General features: G+C 37.5%; 29 non-coding genes across 29 annotated transcripts; all 29 read right to left on the bottom strand.

Moving 5' to 3' along the window:
* Positions 1-57: 57 nt before the first annotated feature.
* On the bottom strand, positions 58-139 carry TRNAS-AGA (transfer RNA serine (anticodon AGA)). The gene has a single exon. It is a non-coding gene; the product is annotated as a tRNA-Ser (tRNA).
* A 958-nt stretch (positions 140-1,097) lies between these two features.
* TRNAQ-UUG (transfer RNA glutamine (anticodon UUG)) lies at positions 1,098-1,169 on the bottom strand. Its single transcript has one exon. It is a non-coding gene; the product is annotated as a tRNA-Gln (tRNA).
* Positions 1,170-1,829: 660 nt separating this feature from the next.
* On the bottom strand, positions 1,830-1,911 carry TRNAS-AGA (transfer RNA serine (anticodon AGA)). Its single transcript has one exon. It is a non-coding gene; the product is annotated as a tRNA-Ser (tRNA).
* Positions 1,912-2,868: 957 nt separating this feature from the next.
* TRNAQ-UUG (transfer RNA glutamine (anticodon UUG)) lies at positions 2,869-2,940 on the bottom strand. Its single transcript has one exon. It is a non-coding gene; the product is annotated as a tRNA-Gln (tRNA).
* A 659-nt stretch (positions 2,941-3,599) lies between these two features.
* Positions 3,600-3,681, bottom strand: TRNAS-AGA (transfer RNA serine (anticodon AGA)). Its single transcript has one exon. It is a non-coding gene; the product is annotated as a tRNA-Ser (tRNA).
* Positions 3,682-4,638: 957 nt separating this feature from the next.
* On the bottom strand, positions 4,639-4,710 carry TRNAQ-UUG (transfer RNA glutamine (anticodon UUG)). The gene has a single exon. It is a non-coding gene; the product is annotated as a tRNA-Gln (tRNA).
* A 660-nt stretch (positions 4,711-5,370) lies between these two features.
* Positions 5,371-5,452, bottom strand: TRNAS-AGA (transfer RNA serine (anticodon AGA)). Its single transcript has one exon. It is a non-coding gene; the product is annotated as a tRNA-Ser (tRNA).
* A 957-nt stretch (positions 5,453-6,409) lies between these two features.
* TRNAQ-UUG (transfer RNA glutamine (anticodon UUG)) lies at positions 6,410-6,481 on the bottom strand. The gene has a single exon. It is a non-coding gene; the product is annotated as a tRNA-Gln (tRNA).
* Positions 6,482-7,142: 661 nt separating this feature from the next.
* TRNAS-AGA (transfer RNA serine (anticodon AGA)) lies at positions 7,143-7,224 on the bottom strand. The gene has a single exon. It is a non-coding gene; the product is annotated as a tRNA-Ser (tRNA).
* A 957-nt stretch (positions 7,225-8,181) lies between these two features.
* On the bottom strand, positions 8,182-8,253 carry TRNAQ-UUG (transfer RNA glutamine (anticodon UUG)). The gene has a single exon. It is a non-coding gene; the product is annotated as a tRNA-Gln (tRNA).
* Positions 8,254-8,903: 650 nt separating this feature from the next.
* Positions 8,904-8,985, bottom strand: TRNAF-AAA (transfer RNA phenylalanine (anticodon AAA)). The gene has a single exon. It is a non-coding gene; the product is annotated as a tRNA-Phe (tRNA).
* Positions 8,986-9,942: 957 nt separating this feature from the next.
* On the bottom strand, positions 9,943-10,014 carry TRNAQ-UUG (transfer RNA glutamine (anticodon UUG)). Its single transcript has one exon. It is a non-coding gene; the product is annotated as a tRNA-Gln (tRNA).
* A 660-nt stretch (positions 10,015-10,674) lies between these two features.
* TRNAS-AGA (transfer RNA serine (anticodon AGA)) lies at positions 10,675-10,756 on the bottom strand. The gene has a single exon. It is a non-coding gene; the product is annotated as a tRNA-Ser (tRNA).
* Positions 10,757-11,713: 957 nt separating this feature from the next.
* Positions 11,714-11,785, bottom strand: TRNAQ-UUG (transfer RNA glutamine (anticodon UUG)). Its single transcript has one exon. It is a non-coding gene; the product is annotated as a tRNA-Gln (tRNA).
* Positions 11,786-12,445: 660 nt separating this feature from the next.
* Positions 12,446-12,527, bottom strand: TRNAS-AGA (transfer RNA serine (anticodon AGA)). The gene has a single exon. It is a non-coding gene; the product is annotated as a tRNA-Ser (tRNA).
* A 957-nt stretch (positions 12,528-13,484) lies between these two features.
* TRNAQ-UUG (transfer RNA glutamine (anticodon UUG)) lies at positions 13,485-13,556 on the bottom strand. Its single transcript has one exon. It is a non-coding gene; the product is annotated as a tRNA-Gln (tRNA).
* A 660-nt stretch (positions 13,557-14,216) lies between these two features.
* Positions 14,217-14,298, bottom strand: TRNAS-AGA (transfer RNA serine (anticodon AGA)). Its single transcript has one exon. It is a non-coding gene; the product is annotated as a tRNA-Ser (tRNA).
* Positions 14,299-15,255: 957 nt separating this feature from the next.
* Positions 15,256-15,327, bottom strand: TRNAQ-UUG (transfer RNA glutamine (anticodon UUG)). The gene has a single exon. It is a non-coding gene; the product is annotated as a tRNA-Gln (tRNA).
* A 661-nt stretch (positions 15,328-15,988) lies between these two features.
* Positions 15,989-16,070, bottom strand: TRNAS-AGA (transfer RNA serine (anticodon AGA)). The gene has a single exon. It is a non-coding gene; the product is annotated as a tRNA-Ser (tRNA).
* A 957-nt stretch (positions 16,071-17,027) lies between these two features.
* Positions 17,028-17,099, bottom strand: TRNAQ-UUG (transfer RNA glutamine (anticodon UUG)). The gene has a single exon. It is a non-coding gene; the product is annotated as a tRNA-Gln (tRNA).
* A 650-nt stretch (positions 17,100-17,749) lies between these two features.
* Positions 17,750-17,831, bottom strand: TRNAF-AAA (transfer RNA phenylalanine (anticodon AAA)). Its single transcript has one exon. It is a non-coding gene; the product is annotated as a tRNA-Phe (tRNA).
* Positions 17,832-18,788: 957 nt separating this feature from the next.
* On the bottom strand, positions 18,789-18,860 carry TRNAQ-UUG (transfer RNA glutamine (anticodon UUG)). Its single transcript has one exon. It is a non-coding gene; the product is annotated as a tRNA-Gln (tRNA).
* Positions 18,861-19,520: 660 nt separating this feature from the next.
* On the bottom strand, positions 19,521-19,602 carry TRNAS-AGA (transfer RNA serine (anticodon AGA)). The gene has a single exon. It is a non-coding gene; the product is annotated as a tRNA-Ser (tRNA).
* A 957-nt stretch (positions 19,603-20,559) lies between these two features.
* Positions 20,560-20,631, bottom strand: TRNAQ-UUG (transfer RNA glutamine (anticodon UUG)). The gene has a single exon. It is a non-coding gene; the product is annotated as a tRNA-Gln (tRNA).
* A 660-nt stretch (positions 20,632-21,291) lies between these two features.
* On the bottom strand, positions 21,292-21,373 carry TRNAS-AGA (transfer RNA serine (anticodon AGA)). The gene has a single exon. It is a non-coding gene; the product is annotated as a tRNA-Ser (tRNA).
* A 957-nt stretch (positions 21,374-22,330) lies between these two features.
* TRNAQ-UUG (transfer RNA glutamine (anticodon UUG)) lies at positions 22,331-22,402 on the bottom strand. The gene has a single exon. It is a non-coding gene; the product is annotated as a tRNA-Gln (tRNA).
* A 660-nt stretch (positions 22,403-23,062) lies between these two features.
* On the bottom strand, positions 23,063-23,144 carry TRNAS-AGA (transfer RNA serine (anticodon AGA)). The gene has a single exon. It is a non-coding gene; the product is annotated as a tRNA-Ser (tRNA).
* Positions 23,145-24,101: 957 nt separating this feature from the next.
* TRNAQ-UUG (transfer RNA glutamine (anticodon UUG)) lies at positions 24,102-24,173 on the bottom strand. The gene has a single exon. It is a non-coding gene; the product is annotated as a tRNA-Gln (tRNA).
* Positions 24,174-24,834: 661 nt separating this feature from the next.
* On the bottom strand, positions 24,835-24,916 carry TRNAS-AGA (transfer RNA serine (anticodon AGA)). The gene has a single exon. It is a non-coding gene; the product is annotated as a tRNA-Ser (tRNA).
* Between the last annotated feature and the right edge of the window lie 567 nt (positions 24,917-25,483).

Genomic DNA, 25,483 nt, shown 5'->3' with positions numbered 1-25,483 from the left:
GGACACACGCAAATTTATCTTCTCAGGTAATCAGACAAAAAATTATAGGAACATATTCGTAGTCGGCAGGACTTGAACCTGCGCGGGGAAACCCCAATGGATTTCTAGTCCATCGCCTTAACCACTCGGCCACGACTACTCAGACATTGACCATTGTTGAGTTTCACACACCTTTTCTTATAGCATCATGATCAAGAGCAGTGATTATCCCTTTGGAAAACATCTCAGAAAATAGAAACAAAATTCCAGGTACCAGTAAAATATAAAAATCTGATTTAAAGTCATCATCAATGGGAATCATGTACAGTTTAAGACTTTTACCTCTTTATAAGGCAGATTTTCAGTGGGTCCACTCCAAAATCATCCTGAAAATTACTCTAAAAATGCTGAAAACACTGAACAAATTAGTTTCCACGTAAAAAAGACTTGCTGTTCATATGATCAGGCTTTTGGGTGTCTTTTAACCACATCAAGTTTCCAAAAATGCCAAGCGGTTAACTAAAATAAGCATATCATTCTTCAGGTGTTTTTCATTTCGAATAGCTCCATACTTATAATACAATTTAATGGCAAGGTTAGAAAAACTCCTTCAAGGTTCCTGAGTGACTTTTAGTGCGTTTTGTGAGCTACAAAGAAGCGCCACAAAAATAGACTCAAAAGGTTCCCAAAATAATTTTATAAAAATACCACCAAAAATGTTTGCAAACTGCTTTAGGAAATTCTGAAAAACAAAAGAAAAGATGATTCAGGAAGAAAACGCCAACAATTCCTGAAGCCATTTCAGCTTCAAATCCTTGTCAGTTTAATACACCTGCAAAAAGTGTTATGTGAACATTGACATAAATCATAGGGTATGGTTGCTTTGTGTGACACAATTCGTAAGAGTGTTGTATCTTAAAGTCAATTTTAAGTTTCGGTAATCCTGCTTCATAGGTGGATTTGGCCATACAACTCAAAGTGATCACTCCATGGATGTTTGGAACATTCAAATCTTTTTTTGGCATGTTGATTTTTAACTCTCTTTTTATGTTAAAACTTGGGCACAGGAGAACTCAGTGTAAGCGGAAAAACTGAAACATATGTACAAAGAGCTGCCCAGGTTCCACTGAGATTTGAACTCAGATCGCTGGATTCAAAGTCCAGAGTGCTAACCATTACACCATGGAACCACACAAAAAAAACACATGGCTGCAGTTTTTGTGCTAAAAAGCACATTTGAACTCATGAATGAAGGTGAATACAGGCTCTAAAGCTGTAGTGCAAATCTACAATTAATACACAATGGTAAATTAATATCTCCTTAACTTTTATTCCACAAGTGTGCCAAGGGTTGCATGATATCTCAACAAGGACAGTTTTAAATGTGGATGAAAAGTGGCTAGTAAATAGAGTGCTGGATCTGTTACTTGGAAACAGGGTAAGAAAAAAATAATTGCAAAACTTATACTGTTAGAAAGCTGTTCATCCAGAAGTGGCTAAAAATGTTTCATTGTGTGGTAAAAAGTTTCTTCCAAGAGATAATTCAAGGTTGTTGCAAATCAAAGTGCATGTCCCAGTACATCTGCCACAGCAGTGGTCTGTGACTGCTAGACAAAAGAGGGAGAAGCACCACTTACCTGGTGGCACTCATGGCGCTTCTTTTAATTAGTGGCTTGACGCACGTGGGATGCGGCGTCAGATCGGCTTATAGAAAATACATCCAAAAATCAAGTCAGTCTGGTTCTAGAAACCCGGTCTAAAGTTTGCATATCACCTTCATGTGTGATAAACTAGGACACACGCAAATTTATCTTCTCAGGTAATCAGACAAAAAACTATAGGAACATATTCGTAGTCGGCAGGATTTGAACCTGCGCGGGGAAACCCCAATGGATTTCTAGTCCATCGCCTTAACCACTCGGCCACGACTACTCAGACATTGGCCATTGATGAGTTTCACACACCTTTTCTTATAGCACCATGATCAAGAGCAGTGATTATCCCTTTGGAAAACATCTCAGAAAATAGAAACAAAATTCCAGGTACCAGTAAAATATGAAAATCTGATTTAAAGTCATCATCAATGGGAATCATGTACAGTTTAAGACTTTTACCTCTTTATAAGGCGGATTTTCAGTGGGTCCACTCCAAAATCATCCTGAAAATTACTCTGAAAATGCTGAAAACACTGAACAAATTAGTTTCCACGTAAAAAAGACTTGCTGTTCATATGATCAGGCTTTTGGGTGTCTTTTAACCACATCAAGTTTCCAAATATGCCAAGCGGTTAACTAAAATAAGCATATCATTCTTCAGGTGTTTTTCATTTCGAATAGCTCCATACTTATAATACAATTTAATGGCAAGGTTAGAAAAACTCCTTCAAGGTTCCTGAGTGACTTTTAGTGCGTTTTGTGAGCTACAAAGAAGCGCCACAAAAATAGACTCAAAAGGTTCCCAAAATAATTTTATAAAAATACCACCAAAAATTTTTGCAAACTGCTTTAGGAAATTCTGAAAAACAAAAGAAAAGATGATTCAGGAAGAAAACGCCAACAATTCCTGAAGCCATTTCAGCTTAAAATCCTTGTCAGTTTAATACACCTGCAAAAAGTGTTATGTAAACATTGACATAAATCATAGGGTATAGTTGCTTTGTGTGACACAATTAGTAAGAGTGTTGTATCTTAAAGTCAATTTTAAGTTTCGGTAATCCTGCTTCATAGGTGGATTTGGCCATAGAACTCAAAGTGATCACTCCATGGATGGTTGGAACATTCAAATCTTTTTTTGGCATGTTGATTTTAACTCTCTTTTTATGTTAAAACTTGGGCACAGGAGAACTCGGTGTAAGCGGAAAAACTGAAACATATGTACAAAGAGCTGCCCAGGTTCCACTGAGATTTGAACTCAGATCGCTGGATTCAAAGTCCAGAGTGCTAACCATTACACCATGGGACCACATGAAAAAACACCTGGCTGCAGTTTTTGTGCTAAAAAGCACATTTGAACTCATGAATGAAGGTGAATACAGGCTCTAAAGCTGTAGTGCAAATCTACAATTAATACACAATGGTAAATTAATATCTCCTAAACTTTTATCCCACAAGTGTGCCAAGGGTTCCATGATATCTCAACAAGGACAGTTTTAAATGTGGATGAAAAGTGGCTAGTAAATAGAGTGCTGGATCTGTTACTTGGAAACAGGGTAAGAAAAAAAATAATTGCAAAACGTATACTGTTAGAAAGCTGTTCATCCAGAAGTGGCTAAAAAATTTTCATTGTGTGGTAAAAAGTTTCTTCCAAGAGATAATTCAAGGTTGTTGCAAATCAAAGTGCATGTCCCAGTACATCTGCCACAGCAGTGGTCTGTGACTGCTGGACAAAAGAGGGAGATGCACCACTTACCTGGTGGCACTCATGGCGCTAATTTTAATTAGTGGCTTGACACACGTGGGATGCAGCGTCAGATCGGCTTATAGAAAATACATCCAAAAATCAAGTCAGTCTGGTTCTAGAAACCCGGTCTAAAGTTTGCATATCACCTTCATGTGTGATAAACCAGGACACACGCAAATTTATCTTCTCGGGTAATCAGTCAAAAAATACAGGAACATATTCGTAGTCGGCAGGATTTGAACCTGCGCGGGGAAACCCCAATGGATTTCTAATCCATCGCCTTAACCACTCGGCCACAACTACTTAGACATTGACCATTGATGAGTTTCACACACCTTTTCTTATAGCACCATGATCAAGAGCAGTGATTATCCCTTTGGAAAACATCTCAGAAAATAGAAACAAAATTCCAGGTACCAGTAAAATATGAAAATCTGATTTAAAGTCATCATCAATGGGAATCATGTACAGTTTAAGACTTTTACCTCTTTATAAGGTGGATTTTCAGTGGGTCCACCCCAAAATCATCCTGAAAATTACTCTGAAAATGCTGAAAACACTGAACAAATTAGTTTCCACGTAAAAAAGACTTGCTGTTCATATGATCAGGCTTTTGGGTGTCTTTTAACCACATCAAGTTTCCAAAAATGCCAAGCGGTTAACTAAAATAAGCATATCATTCTTCAGGTGTTTTTCATTTCGAATAGCTCCATACTTATAATACAATTTAATGGCAAGGTTAGAAAAACTCCTTCAAGGTTCCTGAGTGACTTTTAGTGCGTTTTGTGAGCTACAAAGAAGCGCCACAAAAATAGACTCAAAAGGTTCCCAAAATAATTTTATAAAAATACCACCAAAAATGTTTGCAAACTGCTTTAGGAAATTCTGAAAAACAAAAGAAAAGATGATTCAGGAAGAAAACGCCAACAGTTCCTGAAGCCATTTCAGCTTCAAATCCTTGTCAGTTTAATACACCTGCAAAAAGTGTTATGTGAACATTGACATAAATCATAGGGTATGGTTGCTTTGTGTGACACAATTCGTAAGAGTGTTGTATCTTAAAGTCAATTTTAAGTTTCGGTAATCCTGCTTCATAGGTGGATTTGGCCATACAACTCAAAGTGATCACTCCATGGATGTTTGGAACATTCAAATCTTTTTTTGGCATGTTGATTTTAACTCTCTTTTTATGTTAAAACTTGGGCACAGGAGAACTCAGTGTAAGCGGAAAAACTGAAACATATGTACAAAGAGCTGCCCAGGTTCCACTGAGATTTGAACTCAGATCGCTGGATTCAAAGTCCAGAGTGCTAACCATTACACCATGGAACCACACAAAAAAAATACATGGCTGCAGTTTTTGTGCTAAAAAGCACATTTGAACTCATGAATGAAGGTGAATACAGGCTCTAAAGCTGTAGTGCAAATCTACAATTAATACACAATGGTAAATTAATATCTCCTAAACTTTTATTCCACAAGTGTGCCAAGGGTTGCATGATATCTCAACAAGGACAGTTTTAAATGTGGATGAAAAGTGGCTAGTAAATAGAGTGCTGGATCTGTAACTTGGAAACAGGGTAAGAAAAAAATAATTGCAAAACTTATACTGTTAGAAAGCTGTTCATCCAAAAGTGGCTAAAAATGTTTCATTGTATGGTAAAAAGTTTCTTCCAAGAGATAATTCAAGGTTGTTGCAAATCAAAGTGCATGTCCCAGTACATCTGCCACAGCAGTGGTCTGTGACTGCTAGACAAAAGAGGGAGAAGCACCACTTACCTGGTGGCACTCATGGCGCTTCTTTTAATTAGTGGCTTGACGCACGTGGGATGCAGCGTCAGATCGGCTTATAGAAAATACATCCAAAAATCAAGTCAGTCTGGTTCTAGAAACCCGGTCTAAAGTTTGCATATCACCTTCATGTGTGATAAACCAGGACACACGCAAATTTATCTTCTCGGGTAATCAGACAAAAAACTACAGGAACATATTCGTAGTCGGCAGGATTTAAACCTGCGCGGGGAAACCCCAATGGATTTCTAGTCCATCGCCTTAACCACTCGGCCACGACTACTCAGACATTGACCATTGATGAGTTTCACACACCTTTTCTTATAGCACCATGATCAAGAGCAGTGATTATCCCTTTGGAAAACATCTCAGAAAATAGAAACAAAATTCCAGGTACCAGTAAAATATGAAAATCTGATTTAAAGTCATCATCAATGGGAATCATGTACAGTTTAAGACTTTTACCTCTTTATAAGGCGGATTTTCAGTGGGTCCACTCCAAAATCATCCTGAAAATTACTCTGAAAATGCTGAAAACACTGAACAAATTAGTTTCCACGTAAAAAAGACTTGCTGTTCATATGATCAGGCTTTTGGGTGTCTTTTAACCACATCAAGTTTCCAAAAATGCCAAGCGGTTAACTAAAATAAGCATATCATTCTTCAGGTGTTTTTCATTTCGAATAGCTCCATACTTATAATACAATTTAATGGCAAGGTTAGAAAAACTCCTTCAAGGTTCCTGAGTGACTTTTAGTGCGTTTTGTGAGCTACAAAGAAGCGCCACAAAAATAGACTCAAAAGGTTCCCAAAATAATTTTATAAAAATACCACCAAAAATGTTTGCAAACTGCTTTAGGAAATTCTGAAATACAAAAGAAAAGATGATTCAGGAAGAAAACGCCAACAGTTCCTGAAGCCATTTCAGCTTCAAATCCTTGTCAGTTTAATACACCTGCAAAAAGTGTTATGTGAACATTGACATAAATCATAGGGTATGGTTGCTTTGTGTGACACAATTCGTAAGAGTGTTGTATCTTAAAGTGAATTTTAAGTTTCGGTAATCCTGCTTCATAGGTGGATTTGGCCATACAACTCAAAGTGATCACTCCATGGATGTTTGGAACATTCAAATCTTTTTTTGGCATGTTGATTTTAACTCTCTTTTTATGTTAAAACTTGGGCACAGGAGAACTCAGTGTAAGCGGAAAAACTGAAACATATGTACAAAGAGCTGCCCAGGTTCCACTGAGATTTGAACTCAGATCGCTGGATTCAAAGTCCAGAGTGCTAACCATTACACCATGGAACCACACAAAAAAAAATACATGGCTGCAGTTTTTGTGCTAAAAAGCACATGTGAACTCATGAATGAAGGTGAATACAGGCTCTAAAGCTGTAGTGCAAATCTACAATTAATACACAATGGTAAATTAATATCTCCTAAACTTTTATTCCACAAGTGTGCCAAGGGTTGCATGATATCTCAACAAGGACAGTTTTAAATGTGGATGAAAAGTGGCTAGTAAATAGAGTGCTGGATCTGTTACTTGGAAACAGGGTAAGAAAAAAATAATTGCAAAACTTATACTGTTAGAAAGCTGTTCATCCAGAAGTGGCTAAAAATGTTTCATTGTATGGTAAAAAGTTTCTTCCAAGAGATAATTCAAGGTTGTTGCAAATCAAAGTGCATGTCCCAGTACATCTGCCACAGCAGTGGTCTGTGACTGCTAGACAAAAGAGGGAGAAGCACCACTTACCTGGTGGCACTCATGGCGCTTCTTTTAATTAGTGGCTTGACGCACGTGGGATGCAGCGTCAGATCGGCTTATAGAAAATACATCCAAAAATCAAGTCAGTCTGGTTCTAGATACCCGGTCTAAAGTTTGCATATCACCTTCATGTGTGATAAACCAGGACACACGCAAATTTATCTTCTCGGGTAATCAGACAAAAAACTACAGGAACATATTCGTAGTCGGCATGATTTGAACCTGCGCGGTGAAACCCCAATGGATTTCTAGTCCATCGCCTTAACCACTCGGCCACGACTACTCAGACATTGACCATTGATGAGTTTCACACACCTTTTCTTATAGCACCATGATCAAGAGCAGTGATTATCATATTGGAAAACATCTCAGAAAATAGAAACAAAATTCCAGGTACCAGTAAAATATAAAAATCTGATTTAAAGTCATCATCAATGGGAATCATGTACAGTTTAAGACTTTTACCTCTTTATAAGGCGGATTTTCAGTGGGTCCACTCCAAAATCATCCTGAAAATTACTCTGAAAATGCTGAAAACACTGAACAAATTAGTTTCCACGTAAAAAAGACTTGCTGTTCATATGATCAGGCTTTTGGGTGTCTTTTAACCACATCAAGTTTCCAAAAATGCCAAGCGGTTAACTAAAATAAGCATATCATTCTTCAGGTGTTTTTCATTTCGAATAGCTCCATACTTATAATACAATTTAATGGCAAGGTTAGAAAAACTCCTTCAAGGTTCCTGAGTGACTTTTAGTGCGTTTTGTGAGCTACAAAGAAGCGCCACAAAAATAGACTCAAAAGGTTCCCAAAATAATTTTATAAAAATACCACCAAAAATGTTTGCAAACTGCTTTAGGAAATTCTGAAAAACAAAAGAAAAGATGATTCAGGAAGAAAACGCCAACAATTCCAGAAGCCATTTCAGCTTAAAATCCTTGTCAGTTTAATACACCTGGAAAAAGTGTTATGTGAACATTGACATAAACCATAGGGTATGGTTGCTTTGTGTGACACAATTCGTAAGAGTGCTGTATCTTAAAGTCAATTTTAAGTTTCGGTAATCCTGCTTCATAGGTGGATTTGGCCATACAACTCAAAGTGATCACTCCATGGATGTTTGGAACATTCAAATCTTTTTTTGGCATGTTGATTTTAACTCTCTTTTTATGTTAAAACTTGGGCACAGGAGAACTCAGTGTAAGCGGAAAAACTGAAACATAAGTACAAAGAGCTGCCCAGGTTCCACTGAGATTTGAACTCAGATCGCTGGATTCAAAGTCCAGAGTGCTAACCATTACACCATGGAACCACACAAAAAAAATACATGGCTGCAGTTTTTGTGCTAAAAAGCACATTTGAATTCGTGAATACAGGCTCTAAAGCTGTAGTGCAAATCTACAATTAATACACAATGGTAAATTAATATCTCCTTAACTTTTATTCCACAAGTGTGCCAAGGGTTGCATGATATCTCAACAAGGACAGTTTTAAATGTGGATGAAAAGTGGCTAGTAAATAGAGTGCTGGATCTGTTACTTGGAAACAGGGTAAGAAAAAATTGATTGCAAAATGTATACTGTTAGAAAGCTATTCATCCAGAAGTGGCTAAAAATGTTTCATTGTGTGGTAAAAAGTTTCTTCCAAGAGATAATTCAAGGTTGTTGCAAATCAAAGTGCATGTCCCAGTACATCTGCCACATCAGTGGTCTGTGACTGCTAGACAAAAGAGGGAGAAGCACCACTTACCTGGTGGCACTCATGGCGCTTCTTTTAATTAGTGGCTTGACGCACGTGGGATGCAGCGTCAGATCAGCTTATAGAAAATACATCCAAAAATCAAGTCAGTCTGGTTCTAGAAACCCGGTCTAAAGTTTGCATATCACCTTCATGTGTGATAAACCAGGAAACACGCAAATTTATCTTCTCGGGTAATCAGACAAAAAACTACAGGAACATATTCGTAGTCGGCAGGATTTGAACCTGCGTGGGGAAACCCCAATTGATTTTTAGTGCATCGCCTTAACCACTCGGCCACGACTACTCAGACATTTGCCATTGATGAGTTTCACACACCTTTTCTTATAGCACCATGATCAAGAGCAGTGATTATCCCTTTGGAAAACATCTCAGAAAATAGAAACAAAATTCCAGGTACCAGTAAAATATGAAAATCTGATTTAAAGTCATCATCAATGGGAATCATGTACAGTTTAAGACTTTTACCTCTTTAGAAGGCGGATTTTCAGTGGGTCCACTCCAAAATCATCCAGAAAATTACTCTGAAAATGCTGAAAACACTGAACAAATTAGTTTCCACGTAAAAAAGACTTGCTGTTCATATGATCAGGCTTTTGGGTGTCTTTTAACCACATCAAGTTTCCAAAAATGCCAAGCGGTTAACTAAAATAAGCATATCATTCTTCAGGTGTTTTTCATTTCGAATAGCTCCATACTTATAATACAATTTAATGGGAAGGTTAGAAAAACTCCTTCAAGGTTCCTGAGTGACTTTTAGTGCGTTTTGTGAGCTACAAAGATGCGCCACAAAAATAGACTCAAAAGGTTCCCAAAATAATTTTATAAAAATACCACCAAAAATGTTTGCAAACTGCTTTAGGAAATTCTGAAAAACAAAAGAAAAGATGATTCAGGAAGAAAACGCCAACAGTTCCTGAAGCCATTTCAGCTTCAAATCCTTGTCAGTTTAATACACCTGCAAAAAGTGTTATGTGAACATTGACATAAATCATAGGGTATGGTTGCTTTGTGTGACACAATTCGTAAGAGTGTTGTATCTTAAAGTCAATTTTAAGTTTCGATAATCCTGGTTCATAGGTGGATTTGGCCATACAACTCAAAGTGATCACTCCATGGATGTTTGGAACATTCAAATCTTTTTTTGGCATGTTGATTTTAACTCTCTTTTTATGTTAAAACTTGGGCACAGGAGAACTCAGTGTAAGCGGAAAAACTGAAACATATGTACAAAGAGCTGCCCAGGTTCCAATGAGATTTGAACTCAGATCGCTGGATTCAAAGTCCAGAGTGCTAACCATTACACCATGGAACCACACACAAAAAATACATGGCTGCAGTTTTTGTGCTAAAAAGCACATTTGAACTCATGAATGAAGGTGAATACAGGCTCTAAAGCTGTAGTGCAAATCTACAATTAATACACAATGGTAAATTAATATCTCCTAAACTTTTATTCCACAAGTGTGCCAAGGGTTGTATGATATCTCAATAAGGACAGTTTTAAATGTGGATGAAAAGTGGCTAGTAAATAGAGTGCTGGATCTGTAACTTGGAAACAGGGTAAGAAAAAAATAATTGCAAAACTTATACTGTTAGAAAGCTGTTCATCCAGAAGTGGCTAAAAATGTTTCATTGTATGGTAAAAAGTTTCTTCCAAGAGATAATTCAAGGTTGTTGCAAATCAAAGTGCATGTCCCAGTACATCTGCCACAGCAGTGGTCTGTGACTGCTAGACAAAAGAGGGAGAAGCACCACTTACCTGGTGGCACTCATGGCGCTTCTTATAATTAGTGGCTTGACGCACGTGGGATGCAGCGTCAGATCGGCTTATAGAAAATACATCCAAAAATCAAGTCAGTCTGGTTCTAGAAACCCGGTCTAAAGTTTGCATATCACCTTCATGTGTGATAAACCAGGACACACGCAAATTTATCTTCTCAGGTAATCAGACAAAAAACTATAGGAACATATTCGTAGTCGGCAGGATTTGAACCTGCGTGGGGAAACCCCAATGGATTTCTAGTCCATCGCCTTAACCACTCGGCCACGACTACTCAGACATTGGCCATTGATGAGTTTCACACACCTTTTCTTATAGCACCATGATCAAGAGCAGTGATTATCCCTTTGGAAAACATCTCAGAAAATAGAAACAAAATTCCAGGTACCAGTAAAATATGAAAATCTGATTTAAAGTCATCATCAATGGGAATCATGTACAGTTTAAGACTTTTACCTCTTTATAAGGCGGATTTTCAGTGGGTCCACTCCAAAATCATCCTGAAAATTACTCTGAAAATGCTGAAAACACTGAACAAATTAGTTTCCACGTAAAAAAGACTTGCTGTTCATATGATCAGGCTTTTGGGTGTCTTTTAACCACATCAAGTTTCCAAAAATGCCAAGCGGTTAACTAAAATAAGCATATCATTCTTCAGGTGTTTTTCATTTCGAATAGCTCCATACTTATAATACAATTTAATGGGAAGGTTAGAAAAACTCCTTCAAGGTTCCTGAGTGACTTTTAGTGCGTTTTGTGAGCTACAAAGAAGCGCCACAAAAATAGACTCAAAAGGTTCCCAAAATAATTTTATAAAAATACCACCAAAAATTTTTGCAAACTGCTTTAGGAAATTCTGAAAAACAAAAGAAAAGATGATTCAGGAAGAAAACGCCAACAATTCCTGAAGCCATTTCAGCTTAAAATCCTTGTCAGTTTAATACACCTGCAAAAAGTGTTATGTAAACATTGACATAAATCATAGGGTATAGTTGCTTTGTGTGACACAATTAGTAAGAGTGTTGTATCTTAAAGTCAATTTTAAGTTTCGGTAATCCTGCTTCATAGGTGGATTTGGCCATAGAACTCAAAGTGATCACTCCATGGATGGTTGGAACATTCAAATCTTTTTTTGGCATGTTGATTTTAACTCTCTTTTTATGTTAAAACTTGGGCACAGGAGAACTCGGTGTAAGCGGAAAAACTGAAACATATGTACAAAGAGCTGCCCAGGTTCCACTGAGATTTGAACTCAAATCGCTGGATTCAAAGTCCAGAGTGCTAACCATTACACCATGGGACCACATGAAAAAACACCTGGCTGCAGTTTTTGTGCTAAAAAGCACATTTGAACTCATGAATGAAGGTGAATACAGGCTCTAAAGCTGTAGTGCAAATCTACAATTAATACACAATGGTAAATTAATATCTCCTAAACTTTTATCCCACAAGTGTGCCAAGGGTTCCATGATATCTCAACAAGGACAGTTTTAAATGTGGATGAAAAGTGGCTAGTAAATAGAGTGCTGGATCTGTTACTTGGAAACAGGGTAAGAAAAAAAATAATTGCAAAACGTATACTGTTAGAAAGCTGTTCATCCAGAAGTGGCTAAAAAATTTTCATTGTGTGGTAAAAAGTTTCTTCCAAGAGATAATTCAAGGTTGTTGCAAATCAAAGTGCATGTCCCAGTACATCTGCCACAGCAGTGGTCTGTGACTGCTGGACAAAAGAGGGAGATGCACCACTTACCTGGTGGCACTCATGGCGCTAATTTTAATTAGTGGCTTGACACACGTGGGATGCAGCGTCAGATCGGCTTATAGAAAATACATCCAAAAATCAAGTCAGTCTGGTTCTAGAAACCCGGTCTAAAGTTTGCATATCACCTTCATGTGTGATAAACCAGGACACATGCAAATTTATCTTCTCGGGTAATCAGTCAAAAAAATACAGGAACATATTCGTAGTCGGCAGGATTTGAACCTGCGCGGGGAAACCCCAATGGATTTCTAATCCATCGCCTTAACCACTCGGCCACGACTACTTAGACATTGACCATTGATGAGTTTCACACACCTTTTCTTATAGCACCATGATCAAGAGCAGTGATTATCCCTTTGGAAAACATCTCAGAAAATAGAAACAAAATTCCAGGTACCAGTAAAATATGAAAATCTGATTTAAAGTCATCATCAATGGGAATCATGTACAGTTTAAGACTTTTACCTCTTTATAAGGCGGATTTTCAGTGGGTCCACCCCAAAATCATCCTGAAAATTACTCTGAAAATGCTGAAAACACTGAACAAATTAGTTTCCACGTAAAAAAGACTTGCTGTTCATATGATCAGGCTTTTGGGTGTCTTTTAACCACATCAAGTTTCCAAAAATGCCAAGCGGTTAACTAAAATAAGCATATCATTCTTCAGGTGTTTTTCATTTCGAATAGCTCCATACTTATAATACAATTTAATGGCAAGGTTAGAAAAACTCCTTCAAGGTTCCTGAGTGACTTTTAGTGCGTTTTGTGAGCTACAAAGAAGCGCCACAAAAATAGACTCAAAAGGTTCCCAAAATAATTTTATAAAAATACCACCAAAAATGTTTGCAAACTGCTTTAGGAAATTCTGAAAAACAAAAGAAAAGATGATTCAGGAAGAAAACGCCAACAGTTCCTGAAGCCATTTCAGCTTCAAATCCTTGTCAGTTTAATACACCTGCAAAAAGTGTTATGTGAACATTGACATAAATCATAGGGTATGGTTGCTTTGTGTGACACAATTCGTAAGAGTGTTGTATCTTAAAGTCAATTTTAAGTTTCGGTAATCCTGCTTCATAGGTGGATTTGGCCATACAACTCAAAGTGATCACTCCATGGATGTTTGGAACATTCAAATCTTTTTTTGGCATGTTGATTTTAACTCTCTTTTTATGTTAAAACTTGGGCACAGGAGAACTCAGTGTAAGCGGAAAAACTGAAACATATGTACAAAGAGCTGCCCAGGTTCCACTGAGATTTGAACTCAGATCGCTGGATTCAAAGTCCAGAGTGCTAACCATTACACCATGGAACCACACAAAAAAAATACATGGCTGCAGTTTTTGTGCTAAAAAGCACATTTGAACTCATGAATGAAGGTGAATACAGGCTCTAAAGCTGTAGTGCAAATCTACAATTAATACACAATGGTAAATTAATATCTCCTAAACTTTTATTCCACAAGTGTGCCAAGGGTTGCATGATATCTCAACAAGGACAGTTTTAAATGTGGATGAAAAGTGGCTAGTAAATAGAGTGCTGGATCTGTAACTTGGAAACAGGGTAAGAAAAAAATAATTGCAAAACTTATACTGTTAGAAAGCTGTTCATCCAAAAGTGGCTAAAAATGTTTCATTGTATGGTAAAAAGTTTCTTCCAAGAGATAATTCAAGGTTGTTGCAAATCAAAGTGCATGTCCCAGTACATCTGCCACAGCAGTGGTCTGTGACTGCTAGACAAAAGAGGGAGAAGCACCACTTACCTGGTGGCACTCATGGCGCTTCTTTTAATTAGTGGCTTGACGCACGTGGGATGCAGCGTCAGATCGGCTTATAGAAAATACATCCAAAAATCAAGTCAGTCTGGTTCTAGAAACCCGGTCTAAAGTTTGCATATCACCTTCATGTGTGATACACCAGGACACACGCAAATTTATCTTCTCGGGTAATCAGACAAAAAACTACAGGAACATATTCGTAGTCGGCAGGATTTGAACCTGCGCGGGGAAACCCCAATGGATTTCTAGTCCATCGCCTTAACCACTCGGCCACGACTACTCAGACATTGACCATTGATGAGTTTCACACACCTTTTCTTATAGCACCATGATCAAGAGCAGTGATTATCCCTTTGGAAAACATCTCAGAAAATAGAAACAAAATTCCAGGTACCAGTAAAATATGAAAATCTGATTTAAAGTCATCATCAATGGGAATCATGTACAGTTTAAGACTTTTACCTCTTTATAAGGCGGATTTTCAGTGGGTCCACTCCAAAATCATCCTGAAAATTACTCTGAAAATGCTGAAAACACTGAACAAATTAGTTTCCACGTAAAAAAGACTTGCTGTTCATATGATCAGGCTTTTGGGTGTCTTTTAACCACATCAAGTTTCCAAAAATGCCAAGCGGTTAACTAAAATAAGCATATCATTCTTCAGGTGTTTTTCATTTCGAATAGCTCCATACTTATAATACAATTTAATGGCAAGGTTAGAAAAACTCCTTCAAGGTTCCTGAGTGACTTTTAGTGCGTTTTGTGAGCTACAAAGAAGCGCCACAAAAATAGACTCAAAAGGTTCCCAAAATAATTTTATAAAAATACCACCAAAAATGTTTGCAAACTGCTTTAGGAAATTCTGAAAAACAAAAGAAAAGATGATTCAGGAAGAAAACGCCAACAGTTCCTGAAGCCATTTCAGCTTCAAATCCTTGTCAGTTTAATACACCTGCAAAAAGTGTTATGTGAACATTGACATAAATCATAGGGTATGGTTGCTTTGTGTGACACAATTCGTAAGAGTGTTGTATCTTAAAGTCAATTTTAAGTTTCGGTAATCCTGCTTCATAGGTGGATTTGGCCATACAACTCAAAGTGATCACTCCATGGATGTTTGGAACATTCAAATCTTTTTTTGGCATGTTGATTTTAACTCTCTTTTTATGTTAAAACTTGGGCACAGGAGAACTCAGTGTAAGCGGAAAAACTGAAACATATGTACAAAGAGCTGCCCAGGTTCCACTGAGATTTGAACTCAGATCGCTGGATTCAAAGTCCAGAGTGCTAACCATTACACCATGGAACCACACAAAAAAAAATACATGGCTGCAGTTTTTGTGCTAAAAAGCACATGTGAACTCATGAATGAAGGTGAATACAGGCTCTAAAGCTGTAGTGCAAATCTACAATTAATACACAATGGTAAATTAATATCTCCTAAACTTTTATTCCACAAGTGTGCCAAGGGTTGCATGATATCTCAACAAGGACAGTTTTAAATGTGGATGAAAAGTGGCTAGTAAATAGAGTGCTGGATCTGTAACTTGGAAACAGGGTAAGAAAAAAATAATTGCAAAACTTATACTGTTAGAAAGCTGTTCATCCAGAAGTGGCTAAAAATGTTTCATTGTATGGTAAAAAGTTTCTTCCAAGAGATAATTCAAGGTTGTTGCAAATCAAAGTGCATGTCCCAGTACATCTGCCACAGCAGTGGTCTGTGACTGCTAGACAAAAGAGGGAGAAGCACCACTTACCTGGTGGCACTCATGGCGCTTCTTTTAATTAGTGGCTTGACGCACGTGGGATGCAGCGTCAGATCGGCTTATAGAAAATACATCCAAAAATCAAGTCAGTCTGGTTCTAGATACCCGGTCTAAAGTTTGCATATCACCTTCATGTGTGATAAACCAGGACACACGCAAATTTATCTTCTCGGGTAATCAGACAAAAAACTACAGGAACATATTCGTAGTCGGCAGGATTTGAACCTGCGCGGGGAAACCCCAATGGATTTCTCGTCCATCGCCTTAACCACTCGGCCACGACTACTCAGACATTGACCATTGATGAGTTTCACACACCTTTTCTTATAGCACCATGATCAAGAGCAGTGATTATCATATTGGAAAACATCTCAGAAAATAGAAACAAAATTCCAGGTACCAGTAAAATATAAAAATCTGATTTAAAGTCATCATCAATGGGAATCATGTACAGTTTAAGACTTTTACCTCTTTATAAGGCGGATTTTCAGTGGGTCCACTCCAAAATCATCCTGAAAATTACTCTGAAAATGCTGAAAACACTGAACAAATTAGTTTCCACGTAAAAAAGACTTGCTGTTCATATGATCAGGCTTTTGGGTGTCTTTTAACCACATCAAGTTTCCAAAAATGCCAAGCGGTTAACTAAAATAAGCATATCATTCTTCAGGTGTTTTTCATTTCGAATAGCTCCATACTTATAATACAATTTAATGGCAAGGTTAGAAAAACTCCTTCAAGGTTCCTGAGTGACTTTTAGTGCGTTTTGTGAGCTACAAAGAAGCGCCACAAAAATAGACTCAAAAGGTTCCCAAAATAATTTTATAAAAATACCACCAAAAATGTTTGCAAACTGCTTTAGGAAATTCTGAAAAACAAAAGAAAAGATGATTCAGGAAGAAAACGCCAACAATTCCAGAAGCCATTTCAGCTTAAAATCCTTGTCAGTTTAATACACCTGGAAAAAGTGTTATGTGAACATTGACATAAACCATAGGGTATGGTTGCTTTGTGTGACACAATTCGTAAGAGTGCTGTATCTTAAAGTCAATTTTAAGTTTCGGTAATCCTGCTTCATAGGTGGATTTGGCCATACAACTCAAAGTGATCACTCCATGGATGTTTGGAACATTCAAATCTTTTTTTGGCATGTTGATTTTAACTCTCTTTTTATGTTAAAACTTGGGCACAGGAGAACTCAGTGTAAGCGGAAAAACTGAAACATAAGTACAAAGAGCTGCCCAGGTTCCACTGAGATTTGAACTCAGATCGCTGGATTCAAAGTCCAGAGTGCTAACCATTACACCATGGAACCACACAAAAAAAATACATGGCTGCAGTTTTTGTGCTAAAAAGCACATTTGAATTCGTGAATACAGGCTCTAAAGCTGTAGTGCAAATCTACAATTAATACACAATGGTAAATTAATATCTCCTTAACTTTTATTCCACAAGTGTGCCAAGGGTTGCATGATATCTCAACAAGGACAGTTTTAAATGTGGATGAAAAGTGGCTAGTAAATAGAGTGCTGGATCTGTTACTTGGAAACAGGGTAAGAAAAAAATGATTGCAAAATGTATACTGTTAGAAAGCTATTCATCCAGAAGTGGCTAAAAATGTTTCATTGTGTGGTAAAAAGTTTCTTCCAAGAGATAATTCAAGGTTGTTGCAAATCAAAGTGCATGTCCCAGTACATCTGCCACATCAGTGGTCTGTGACTGCTAGACAAAAGAGGGAGAAGCACCACTTACCTGGTGGCACTCATGGCGCTTCTTTTAATTAGTGGCTTGACGCACGTGGGATGCAGCGTCAGATCAGCTTATAGAAAATACATCCAAAAATCAAGTCAGTCTGGTTCTAGAAACCCGGTCTAAAGTTTGCATATCACCTTCATGTGTGATAAACCAGGAAACACGCAAATTTATCTTCTCGGGTAATCAGACAAAAAACTACAGGAACATATTCGTAGTCGGCAGGATTTGAACCTGCGTGGGGAAACCCCAATTGATTTTTAGTGCATCGCCTTAACCACTCGGCCACGACTACTCAGACATTTGCCATTGATGAGTTTCACACACCTTTTCTTATAGCACCATGATCAAGAGCAGTGATTATCCCTTTGGAAAACATCTCAGAAAATAGAAACAAAATTCCAGGTACCAGTAAAATATGAAAATCTGATTTAAAGTCATCATCAATGGGAATCATGTACAGTTTAAGACTTTTACCTCTTTAGAAGGCGGATTTTCAGTGGGTCCACTCCAAAATCATCAAGAAAATTACTCTGAAAATGCTGAAAACACTGAACAAATTAGTTTCCACGTAAAAAAGACTTGCTGTTCATATGATCAGGCTTTTGGGTGTCTTTTAACCACATCAAGTTTCCAAAAATGCCAAGCGGTTAACTAAAATAAGCATATCATTCTTCAGGTGTTTTTCATTTCGAATAGCTCCATACTTATAATACAATTTAATGGGAAGGTTAGAAAAACTCCTTCAAGGTTCCTGAGTGACTTTTAGTGCGTTTTGTGAGCTACAAAGATGCGCCACAAAAATAGACTCAAAAGGTTCCCAAAATAATTTTATAAAAATACCACCAAAAATGTTTGCAAACTGCTTTAGGAAATTCTGAAAAACAAAAGAAAAGATGATTCAGGAAGAAAACGCCAACAGTTCCTGAAGCCATTTCAGCTTCAAATCCTTGTCAGTTTAATACACCTGCAAAAAGTGTTATGTGAACATTGACATAAATCATAGGGTATGGTTGCTTTGTGTGACACAATTCGTAAGAGTGTTGTATCTTAAAGTCAATTTTAAGTTTCGATAATCCTGGTTCATAGGTGGATTTGGCCATACAACTCAAAGTGATCACTCCATGGATGTTTGGAACATTCAAATCTTTTTTTGGCATGTTGATTTTAACTCTCTTTTTATGTTAAAACTTGGGCACAGGAGAACTCAGTGTAAGCGGAAAAACTGAAACATATGTACAAAGAGCTGCCCAGGTTCCACTGAGATTTGAACTCAGATCGCTGGATTCAAAGTCCAGAGTGCTAACCATTACACCATGGAACCACACACAAAAAATACATGGCTGCAGTTTTTGTGCTAAAAAGCACATTTGAACTCATGAATGAAGGTGAATACAGGCTCTAAAGCTGTAGTGCAAATCTACAATTAATACACAATGGTAAATTAATATCTCCTAAACTTTTATTCCACAAGTGTGCCAAGGGTTGTATGATATCTCAATAAGGACAGTTTTAAATGTGGATGAAAAGTGGCTAGTAAATAGAGTGCTGGATCTGTAACTTGGAAACAGGGTAAGAAAAAAATAATTGCAAAACTTATACTGTTAGAAAGCTGTTCATCCAGAAGTGGCTAAAAATGTTTCATTGTATGGTAAAAAGTTTCTTCCAAGAGATAATTCAAGGTTGTTGCAAATCAAAGTGCATGTCCCAGTACATCTGCCACAGCAGTGGTCTGTGACTGCTAGACAAAAGAGGGAGAAGCACCACTTACCTGGTGGCACTCATGGCGCTTCTTATAATTAGTGGCTTGACGCACGTGGGATGCAGCGTCAGATCGGCTTATAGAAAATACATCCAAAAATCAAGTCAGTCTGGTTCTAGAAACCCGGTCTAAAGTTTGCATATCACCTTCATGTGTGATAAACCAGGACACACGCAAATTTATCTTCTCAGGTAATCAGACAAAAAACTATAGGAACATATTCGTAGTCGGCAGGATTTGAACCTGCGTGGGGAAACCCCAATGGATTTCTAGTCCATCGCCTTAACCACTCGGCCACGACTACTCAGACATTGGCCATTGATGAGTTTCACACACCTTTTCTTATAGCACCATGATCAAGAGCAGTGATTATCCCTTTGGAAAACATCTCAGAAAATAGAAACAAAATTCCAGGTACCAGTAAAATATGAAAATCTGATTTAAAGTCATCATCAATGGGAATCATGTACAGTTTAAGACTTTTACCTCTTTATAAGGCGGATTTTCAGTGGGTCCACTCCAAAATCATCCTGAAAATTACTCTGAAAATGCTGAAAACACTGAACAAATTAGTTTCCACGTAAAAAAGACTTGCTGTTCATATGATCAGGCTTTTGGGTGTCTTTTAACCACATCAAGTTTCCAAAAATGCCAAGCGGTTAACTAAAATAAGCATATCATTCTTCAGGTGTTTTTCATTTCGAATAGCTCCATACTTATAATACAATTTAATGGGAAGGTTAGAAAAACTCCTTCAAGGTTCCTGAGTGACTTTTAGTGCGTTTTGTGAGCTACAAAGAAGCGCCACAAAAATAGACTCAAAAGGTTCCCAAAATAATTTTATAAAAATACCACCAAAAATTTTTGCAAACTGCTTTAGGAAATTCTGAAAAACAAAAGAAAAGATGATTCAGGAAGAAAACGCCAACAATTCCTGAAGCCATTTCAGCTTAAAATCCTTGTCAGTTTAATACACCTGCAAAAAGTGTTATGTAAACATTGACATAAATCATAGGGTATAGTTGCTTTGTGTGACACAATTAGTAAGAGTGTTGTATCTTAAAGTCAATTTTAAGTTTCGGTAATCCTGCTTCATAGGTGGATTTGGCCATAGAACTCAAAGTGATCACTCCATGGATGGTTGGAACATTCAAATCTTTTTTTGGCATGTTGATTTTAACTCTCTTTTTATGTTAAAACTTGGGCACAGGAGAACTCGGTGTAAGCGGAAAAACTGAAACATATGTACAAAGAGCTGCCCAGGTTCCACTGAGATTTGAACTCAAATCGCTGGATTCAAAGTCCAGAGTGCTAACCATTACACCATGGGACCACATGAAAAAACACCTGGCTGCAGTTTTTGTGCTAAAAAGCACATTTGAACTCATGAATGAAGGTGAATACAGGCTCTAAAGCTGTAGTGCAAATCTACAATTAATACACAATGGTAAATTAATATCTCCTAAACTTTTATCCCACAAGTGTGCCAAGGGTTCCATGATATCTCAACAAGGACAGTTTTAAATGTGGATGAAAAGTGGCTAGTAAATAGAGTGCTGGATCTGTTACTTGGAAACAGGGTAAGAAAAAAAATAATTGCAAAACGTATACTGTTAGAAAGCTGTTCATCCAGAAGTGGCTAAAAAATTTTCATTGTGTGGTAAAAAGTTTCTTCCAAGAGATAATTCAAGGTTGTTGCAAATCAAAGTGCATGTCCCAGTACATCTGCCACAGCAGTGGTCTGTGACTGCTGGACAAAAGAGGGAGATGCACCACTTACCTGGTGGCACTCATGGCGCTAATTTTAATTAGTGGCTTGACACACGTGGGATGCAGCGTCAGATCGGCTTATAGAAAATACATCCAAAAATCAAGTCAGTCTGGTTCTAGAAACCCGGTCTAAAGTTTGCATATCACCTTCATGTGTGATAAACCAGGACACATGCAAATTTATCTTCTCGGGTAATCAGTCAAAAAAATACAGGAACATATTCGTAGTCGGCAGGATTTGAACCTGCGCGGGGAAACCCCAATGGATTTCTAATCCATCGCCTTAACCACTCGGCCACGACTACTTAGACATTGACCATTGATGAGTTTCACACACCTTTTCTTATAGCACCATGATCAAGAGCAGTGATTATCCCTTTGGAAAACATCTCAGAAAATAGAAACAAAATTCCAGGTACCAGTAAAATATGAAAATCTGATTTAAAGTCATCATCAATGGGAATCATGTACAGTTTAAGACTTTTACCTCTATATAAGGCGGATTTTCAGTGGGTCCACCCCAAAATCATCCTGAAAATTACTCTGAAAATGCTGAAAACACTGAACAAATTAGTTTCCACGTAAAAAAGACTTGCTGTTCATATGATCAGGCTTTTGGGTGTCTTTTAACCACATCAAGTTTCCAAAAATGCCAAGCGGTTAACTAAAATAAGCATATCATTCTTCAGGTGTTTTTCATTTCGAATAGCTCCATACTTATAATACAATTTAATGGCAAGGTTAGAAAAACTCCTTCAAGGTTCCTGAGTGACTTTTAGTGCGTTTTGTGAGCTACAAAGAAGCGCCACAAAAATAGACTCAAAAGGTTCCCAAAATAATTTTATAAAAATACCACCAAAAATGTTTGCAAACTGCTTTAGGAAATTCTGAAAAACAAAAGAAAAGATGATTCAGGAAGAAAACGCCAACAGTTCCTGAAGCCATTTCAGCTTCAAATCCTTGTCAGTTTAATACACCTGCAAAAAGTGTTATGTGAACATTGACATAAATCATAGGGTATGGTTGCTTTGTGTGACACAATTCGTAAGAGTGTTGTATCTTAAAGTCAATTTTAAGTTTCGGTAATCCTGCTTCATAGGTGGATTTGGCCATACAACTCAAAGTGATCACTCCATGGATGTTTGGAACATTCAAATCTTTTTTTGGCATGTTGATTTTAACTCTCTTTTTATGTTAAAACTTGGGCACAGGAGAACTCAGTGTAAGCGGAAAAACTGAAACATATGTACAAAGAGCTGCCCAGGTTCCACTGAGATTTGAACTCAGATCGCTGGATTCAAAGTCCAGAGTGCTAACCATTACACCATGGAACCACACAAAAAAAATACATGGCTGCAGTTTTTGTGCTAAAAAGCACATTTGAACTCATGAATGAAGGTGAATACAGGCTCTAAAGCTGTAGTGCAAATCTACAATTAATACACAATGGTAAATTAATATCTCCTAAACTTTTATTCCACAAGTGTGCCAAGGGTTGCATGATATCTCAACAAGGACAGTTTTAAATGTGGATGAAAAGTGGCTAGTAAATAGAGTGCTGGATCTGTAACTTGGAAACAGGGTAAGAAAAAAATAATTGCAAAACTTATACTGTTAGAAAGCTGTTCATCCAAAAGTGGCTAAAAATGTTTCATTGTATGGTAAAAAGTTTCTTCCAAGAGATAATTCAAGGTTGTTGCAAATCAAAGTGCATGTCCCAGTACATCTGCCACAGCAGTGGTCTGTGACTGCTAGACAAAAGAGGGAGAAGCACCACTTACCTGGTGGCACTCATGGCGCTTCTTTTAATTAGTGGCTTGACGCACGTGGGATGCAGCGTCAGATCGGCTTATAGAAAATACATCCAAAAATCAAGTCAGTCTGGTTCTAGAAACCCGGTCTAAAGTTTGCATATCACCTTCATGTGTGATACACCAGGACACACGCAAATTTATCTTCTCGGGTAATCAGACAAAAAACTACAGGAACATATTCGTAGTCGGCAGGATTTGAACCTGCGCGGGGAAACCCCAATGGATTTCTAGTCCATCGCCTTAACCACTCGGCCACGACTACTCAGACATTGACCATTGATGAGTTTCACACACCTTTTCTTATAGCACCATGATCAAGAGCAGTGATTATCCCTTTGGAAAACATCTCAGAAAATAGAAACAAAATTCCAGGTACCAGTAAAATATGAAAATCTGATTTAAAGTCATCATCAATGGGAATCATGTACAGTTTAAGACTTTTACCTCTTTATAAGGCGGATTTTCAGTGGGTCCACTCCAAAATCATCCTGAAAATTACTCTGAAAATGCTGAAAACACTGAACAAATTAGTTTCCACGTAAAAAAGACTTGCTGTTCATATGATCAGGCTTTTGGGTGTCTTTTAACCACATCAAGTTTCCAAAAATGCCAAGCGGTTAACTAAAATAAGCATATCATTCTTCAGGTGTTTTTCATTTCGAATAGCTCCATACTTATAATACAATTTAATGGCAAGGTTAGAAAAACTCCTTCAAGGTTCCTGAGTGACTTTTAGTGCGTTTTGTGAGCTACAAAGAAGCGCCACAAAAATAGACTCAAAAGGTTCCCAAAATAATTTTATAAAAATACCACCAAAAATGTTTGCAAACTGCTTTAGGAAATTCTGAAAAACAAAAGAAAAGATGATTCAGGAAGAAAACGCCAACAGTTCCTGAAGCCATTTCAGCTTCAAATCCTTGTCAGTTTAATACACCTGCAAAAAGTGTTATGTGAACATTGACATAAATCATAGGGTATGGTTGCTTTGTGTGACACAATTCGTAAGAGTGTTGTATCTTAAAGTCAATTTTAAGTTTCGGTAATCCTGCTTCATAGGTGGATTTGGCCATACAACTCAAAGTGATCACTCCATGGATGTTTGGAACATTCAAATCTTTTTTTGGCATGTTGATTTTAACTCTCTTTTTATGTTAAAACTTGGGCACAGGAGAACTCAGTGTAAGCGGAAAAACTGAAACATATGTACAAAGAGCTGCCCAGGTTCCACTGAGATTTGAACTCAGATCGCTGGATTCAAAGTCCAGAGTGCTAACCATTACACCATGGAACCACACAAAAAAAAATACATGGCTGCAGTTTTTGTGCTAAAAAGCACATGTGAACTCATGAATGAAGGTGAATACAGGCTCTAAAGCTGTAGTGCAAATCTACAATTAATACACAATGGTAAATTAATATCTCCTAAACTTTTATTCCACAAGTGTGCCAAGGGTTGCATGATATCTCAACAAGGACAGTTTTAAATGTGGATGAAAAGTGGCTAGTAAATAGAGTGCTGGATCTGTAACTTGGAAACAGGGTAAGAAAAAAATAATTGCAAAACTTATACTGTTAGAAAGCTGTTCATCCAGAAGTGGCTAAAAATGTTTCATTGTATGGTAAAAAGTTTCTTCCAAGAGATAATTCAAGGTTGTTGCAAATCAAAGTGCATGTCCCAGTACATCTGCCACAGCAGTGGTCTGTGACTGCTAGACAAAAGAGGGAGAAGCACCACTTACCTGGTGGCACTCATGGCGCTTCTTTTAATTAGTGGCTTGACGCACGTGGGATGCAGCGTCAGATCGGCTTATAGAAAATACATCCAAAAATCAAGTCAGTCTGGTTCTAGATACCCGGTCTAAAGTTTGCATATCACCTTCATGTGTGATAAACCAGGACACACGCAAATTTATCTTCTCGGGTAATCAGACAAAAAACTACAGGAACATATTCGTAGTCGGCAGGATTTGAACCTGCGCGGGGAAACCCCAATGGATTTCTCGTCCATCGCCTTAACCACTCGGCCACGACTACTCAGACATTGACCATTGATGAGTTTCACACACCTTTTCTTATAGCACCATGATCAAGAGCAGTGATTATCATATTGGAAAACATCTCAGAAAATAGAAACAAAATTCCAGGTACCAGTAAAATATAAAAATCTGATTTAAAGTCATCATCAATGGGAATCATGTACAGTTTAAGACTTTTACCTCTTTATAAGGCGGATTTTCAGTGGGTCCACTCCAAAATCATCCTGAAAATTACTCTGAAAATGCTGAAAACACTGAACAAATTAGTTTCCACGTAAAAAAGACTTGCTGTTCATATGATCAGGCTTTTGGGTGTCTTTTAACCACATCAAGTTTCCAAAAATGCCAAGCGGTTAACTAAAATAAGCATATCATTCTTCAGGTGTTTTTCATTTCGAATAGCTCCATACTTATAATACAATTTAATGGCAAGGTTAGAAAAACTCCTTCAAGGTTCCTGAGTGACTTTTAGTGCGTTTTGTGAGCTACAAAGAAGCGCCACAAAAATAGACTCAAAAGGTTCCCAAAATAATTTTATAAAAATACCACCAAAAATGTTTGCAAA

The sequence above is a fragment of the Ranitomeya imitator genome, chromosome 9, assembly GCF_032444005.1.
Source record: "Ranitomeya imitator isolate aRanImi1 chromosome 9, aRanImi1.pri, whole genome shotgun sequence".
Classification (NCBI taxonomy): Eukaryota; Metazoa; Chordata; class Amphibia; order Anura; family Dendrobatidae; genus Ranitomeya; species Ranitomeya imitator.
The sequence above is the reverse complement of the archived record's forward strand: the minus strand, read 5'-3'. Positions and strand labels throughout refer to the sequence as shown.